We start from the raw sequence: 6108 nt of genomic DNA, 5'->3' as shown, positions 1-6108 counted from the left end.
CATCATCATCGCATGCATGTAGAGAACGAGTTGACGGAGATCGTGACCATCGGCGATCACAAGTTCGAGGAGATCATCAAGGAGTACGAGGAGGAGATCCTCGTGTAGGAGGAGGTCCAAGAGCCGCCACCGACTGACTCAGCTGACACCATGCCTGCCTAAGACAAGTCCCGGTGCATAACCCTTATTTTTTATAATCACTGTTTATACATGTTGTGTGCATTTACGTTATAGGAATTTTATGAAAACCACATGCATAGATATAACTGTCCTATGAGTCCTACTAGTACAGGTTCGAGTAGCTGCTATGCTTAGGTTTTCGGTAGCGTGAGTAACCTGCCGTTACTCACAATAGGTGATTATTATAATTACTCTCATGATATAATGACGAAAAGAAAAATAGAGATAGGGCAGCGATATGGTATGGATATTGGTGGGTGTAACAGGTTGTGTCCCGCGTCCAATGAGGCTTAGCTTGGTTACACTGTTTTCCCTGTTTATATCGATTAAGGACCGTCCATTGCTGTGGATGGTAGTCAGGTCACAGACTTATTATCCTGAGCACATACTTGGTTATGGGAGCGGGAAGGCTCGTTACGCTCTTGTCGTGGGTTCTGGCTCTTTCTGGACCGACTGATTGTAGGTGGGGAAAGATAGAGGTCTAAGCACCATACTGAGATCGGGTCTCAAGTGTGGGAACTTGAAGTCCAAGTTTGGACGGGGACCTAGACCTCGTAACAGGAGTGGAATGTGTTAGCCTTGTTTGTGCCTGGGGTACAAATGGGGCATGTGTTTCGGGGTACCCAGCTAAGATACATTGGTTCACGAATTGTCGTTTCCGTGAGACCGTACGACTTGGCTATGATCTAGCACCGTAGTAAGTACTGGAAGGTGAAAGATGGTGAAATGGATCTGATTGCTTAACCCTTGATTAAAAGTAGAACATGTGCTTACCTAGAATGGTTAGCTAATGAAGTAATCATGACTGCTAATAAAACTTGACTATAAGGATGAACTATTAGTAATGTTTTTCGCAAACCAAAAGAAAACAGCAAACCCATATTGGCTATCATATTCCATAGAGTTGGGAAACTATTCTCACTAGTCGGGTAAGTCTTGCGAGTACATTGTGTACTCAGGGTTTATTTTACCCCTGTTGCAGGTGCAGCTTGAGGAGTAGCTCTTGTGTGGAGGATTCTTCTGGTGGGCACAGACGGATTCTTGTATCATTTCTGCTAAATGCTTATTTTCATTCTGCTGTTTAATTATCACACTCTGAACTCTGATATTGTAATAAATAATTTCTAAAAACTCTTGTTGTATGAAATGGACTAAGTATTGTAGGCTCGTACTTGTTATTGGATTCTGGATGTAAAACATGGATTGTTTCGAGTTCTTCCTTGGGGTGTGCTCGACGGAACTGTCTGATGTAGCTCCCTTTGGAGGTGCTTAGTGTGTAGTGGAATACGAGCGTCTCCGAAAATGTATTATTTCGGACGGTTCTACCACATCGACAGTGGTGGGAGACGAGCTTCTTCTTCCTGAGGAGGGCGTTTGTTGTTGTCGGGCCTAGAAGGAGGGGTTCTAGAGTAGGTAGACCTGACTCTGGTGGTGGAAGGGATAGCGGGGCGGCATCGGACAACCAATGGACTAGGAGAGGACCCGAAAAGCGTACCGACAAAACCATTTTAAGTGGTAAGAGTAGTGACTGAGGACCTAGCAACCATGAGGGCGTGTAAGATTTTTTTTTAACTTGCTTGTCTTTCATTATCAGCTGGCCGAAACCTCAAACATGATCAGGTCATACACGCACGTACATATCACGTTTCCGAGCAATGTGGGGGCCAAAGATAAGAGGGGTGAGCGGGCGTTAGCTAAAGCGTGAGAAATAACCGAAGAAAAAAATCGGATGCAAAAATTAACATGTAACAGCTCAATCCTGTATTAAACTGGAGTACACAAAAGAGGCATGTGCCTCATTTCTGAAACAAAACACAACACCTCATGGGTGGCAGACTGGCAGCACGAGAAATGGCAATAACCAAATCATGGCCTTGCGTATTAACGAGCTGCGGTTGCTGCCCGTGCCAGCTCACCTGGCAGTTGAGGACCCGCGGCGGCAGCGCACGGGACCACCGCAACGGCCATCTCGACCGGATGCCGCGGCGCCCGTGCCCACCTCCCGCCTTCTCCGTGGGCCAGGCTCCACTCGTGAGACATGACGACCGGGGCCCACGGCGGATGAGGCACCCCCACCAACGGCCAAGATCCACGGGGGCGCGGGGCGGAAGGAAGGAAAGGCGAAATTAGAGCGTCCGAGTCCGAGGGCGCCGACGCCACTGGCATGTCCGGCCTTGCAAGCCACACAATGACACAAACACCACTCCGAGACGCGAGCGAAGCGAAGCGACCGCCGCCCACGCACCAACCTGCTTGCTGCTCTCCTCCTGGCTTCTTTGGCTGGAATAGCTGGATCGCCGTGCCAAGGCCAGCAACGGAGCACAACAACACGGTCAGCAGGAGGCGTCGACCGGCGGCGGCGGCGGAGGGAGGACAAAGCAAGGAAGAACGGAGATGATGGCCGCGGACAGGGAAGGGTCGGCGGCGCTTCTTCTCCGACGCGTCGCCGCCGCCGTGTTCGTTCTCGTGATGCTGTGCTCCCCCGGTCCCGGCGCGGAGGTGGTGGTGTCGGCCCGGAAGGTGGGCGAGACGTGCGCGCTGGACCGGAACTGCGACGCGGGGCTGCACTGCGAGACGTGCGTCGCCGACGGCAACGTGCGGCCGCGCTGCACCCGCGTGGCCCCCGTCGACCCGCAGACCAAGGTACGCCGTACGCGCGCAAGCAATTTCCCGTTCGCCGCCCCGAATGCAGCCGCCGGATTATTGGATCGCTGCCGCCGCCGGCGACACTGACCGTCCCGTGACAATTTGCGCGGGTTGTTGCTCCTCTCATGGTGGCAGGCGCGGGACCTGCCGCTCAACCGGTACGCGTGGCTGACGACGCACAACTCGTTCGCGCGGCTCGGGCAGCGGTCGCAGACGGGGGTCGCCATCGCCACGCCGTGGAACCAGCAGGACACCGTCACCGAGCAGCTCAACGTGAGTCTCCCTCTCCATCCAGCCAGTCTCTCGCTCCTCCTTCTTCAGCTTCTTCCTGAGCTCGCCAGAGCTAGCTGCAACTCGCTCGTCCACGTCCGCATGACCCGGCGGCGCGCCACGCACGCAAACGTTAGCTTCCACGGTTTGATTGGACACGGGCCCACGGCCAAGGAATGATTGGGCATGAGAATACTACTCCTAGATTGGTGTACTACTACAAGTAGTAATGTGTTTACCGTCCAGGTGGTAGGCATTGGGCGTGAGGTGCCGCCGGGCCGTGACGCGACAGCCAACAGGTGTCGCGGGGGGCTCTCCACGCGCCGACGCGTGCGCGCGCTCCAGGCGGCCAGCGAGCGAGCGAGCACGGGTTTGCGTGCACGCCCGCGGTGGCGGAGCAGAGCCGGCCGCAGCGAGCCCACACCACACGCCCGGCTCCGGCTGCGCTTGCTTGAAGCGTGGTCGCGGCACACATGGCACTGCACTGCGGCAGGCACGCGCGCAGGAGCCAGGATTCCTGTCTGTGTTCCTGCCTGCGCGTCAATGAGCTCGGTTGCCGCGTCAATGTCTCGTCTCATTGCGTCGCCATGGTGTCCCCACGATGGCATTTCCGGCAACCATAGTCATGTGGAAATCTGAGCGATTATTGTGAAAGATAGAGACGGATGGGGGGGGGGGTGTCAGCAGAAGCAACTCCATAACGGCTGAGGCACCCTGGCATATCGGATCTGCAACAGCTCGCGCGCACGCCGCGCCCTTGCATGCGCGCTCGCCGCACCAGTGACTCGCTCACCACGCTCTCGCATGCCCGGTCCTCGCGCTGCCTGCATGTCCGCTAGGCGCGCTCGCCCGTTCTCAGTGTACAGCACGGCCAAAGGCCCGGATGTAATCCTATATATGTATACTGTAAATGATCAATGAAAGTTGTCCAGTTGTGCAATCTTATTCTACATGGTATCAGCCGCCTCCGATCCTACTCTCTCTCCGGCACATTCAGCTTCCGCTCCCATGGCTCCCTCTTCTCATGCTTCTGATTCTTCTTCCGACGACGGCTTCTCCGTCGCACCAGCCACCTCGTCTCAGATCCAAGGGATCTCTGTTCGCCACCATGTTCCCGTCATTCTTGACATGGACGACTGCAACTTCGGCCAGTGGCGCCATTTCTTTGAGTCCGCCCTCGGCAAGTTCGATCAATGAAAGCTGTCCAGTTGTGCAATCTTATTCTACAGGGTGTTATCTCGCCTTTTTCAAGTAACATTGCTTTTTCTGCTGTACATAGTTGGAAACTGCAAGCTTTTAACATGACTCCGGTAGCTAGACTTCACAGCAAGTCAGCACCATAGATTTGGCCCTCGCTTGAATTCTCTGTCTGTGGTGCAGAACGGCGTGAGGGGGCTGATGCTGGACATGTACGACTTCCGCAACGACGTCTGGCTCTGCCATCTGCCAGAACTTCACCGCGTTTGTAAGCTCCTTCTCCTCCCGGGCCGGCGTCACCGTGTTCGTCTCCACAGCTCTGTCTGACCTCGACTTCCCCTGGCACTGGCAGCAACCGGCCGTGAACGTGCTCAGGGAGGTGGAGCGCTTCCTGTTGCGGAACCCCGCGGAGGTGGTGACCATCTTCGTGGAGGACTACGTGGAGTCGCCCAAGGGGCTCACCCGGGTGCTCAACGCGTCGGGCCTCGCCCGCTACGTGTTCCCGGCCTGGCGCATGCCCAAGAGCGGCGGCGACTGGCCGCGGCTCAGCGACATGGTCCGCGACAACCACCGCCTGCTCGTATTCACCTCCAGGCCCGCCAAGGTGGCCGCCGAGGGCATCGCCTACGAGTGGCGCTACGTCGTCGAGAACCAGTGTACGCCGCCGTTGCCGTCGCCATCCCTGTCCTTGGTTCTTTGCACCATGAGCGATGCAGATTCTGTGGGCCGGGTGGTGCTTCTTCTTGCTTGCAGACGGGACCAAGGGCATGGTGAAGGGGACGTGCCACAACCGCGCCGAGTCGGCCGCCATGAACGACCTGTCCAGGTCGCTGGTGCTCGTCAACTACTTCAGGGACCTCCCGAACCTGCCGGCGGCGTGCAAGGACAACTCGGCGCAGCTGCTGGACATGGTCACCACCTGCCACGACAAGTCCGGGAACCGATGGCCCAACTTCATCGCCGTCGACTTCTACAAGGTCAGCAGCCAGCTCCGTCGTTCGTCTCATCTCCGTGGTTCCTACTCAGATCAACTCTGAACTTGGTTTGTGAATTTCGGACGCAGAGGAGCGACCGAGGCGGCGCGGCGGAGGCGACGGACAAGGCGAACGGCGGCCTCGTCTGCGGCTGCGGGAGCATATCGGCTTGCAACGTAATGCCTCCTCTCCTCTCCTCGCTGCACATAGCCTCTAGTAAAATTCTCTTGTGTGAATTACTGAGACGGAACTGTATGTGTGTGTCTGAGCAGGCGAACGGGACGTGCACTCCCCGGCACGGCAGAACGCCCAAAGGCATCTTGAACGCCTCATCCGACGCGGCGGCGTGGAGGCCACCGCCCGCCGGTGCTGCAATGGCAGCGGCTCATCCTGCTGCCGTCTCTCCTTGCTCTTCTTCTGGGCCTGTAAATTCTGCGTATTTGTTGTATAGACGGATTGGTTTGGTTGCAGCCAGCGAGCGTATTTTGTTGTATAGACAGATTGGTAGCAGCCAGCTAGCAGCTTAGTCCACACTACACAGCAGTCTGTGTATGAGACAGGGTGCATATACAAGGTTAAACACAGCATCAAATCAAATGCGGAAAGATGCTCTTGCTGATCGATGCAGAACTAAAACAGGGGACGGCCTTAGGCTTCTTGATAAATATATAAACTGAGAGCCTAATGGGCCAGTTTGAGCTCCTAGCAACGGAGTCACGGAGGCATTTTGTATGGGCTTTACTAGATGCGACTGATAGTCTGACAGTGACTAGTGAGTAGTGACCGTGGTGCAAAGAATCACATCCAAAAACTCCCGGTGTATGTGTATAACGAACCCACG

At 55.5% G+C, this 6108-nt stretch overlaps 1 pseudogene; it reads left to right on the top strand.

Moving 5' to 3' along the window:
- The first annotated feature begins 2026 nt into the window (after positions 1–2026).
- On the top strand, positions 2027–5806 carry LOC136493059 (PI-PLC X domain-containing protein At5g67130-like; annotated as a pseudogene).
- The last annotated feature ends 302 nt before the right edge of the window (positions 5807–6108 follow it).

This window comes from Miscanthus floridulus, chromosome 11, assembly GCF_019320115.1.
Source record: "Miscanthus floridulus cultivar M001 chromosome 11, ASM1932011v1, whole genome shotgun sequence".
NCBI classification, from domain to species: domain Eukaryota; kingdom Viridiplantae; phylum Streptophyta; class Magnoliopsida; order Poales; family Poaceae; genus Miscanthus; species Miscanthus floridulus.
The sequence above is the reverse complement of the archived record's forward strand: the minus strand, read 5'-3'. Positions and strand labels throughout refer to the sequence as shown.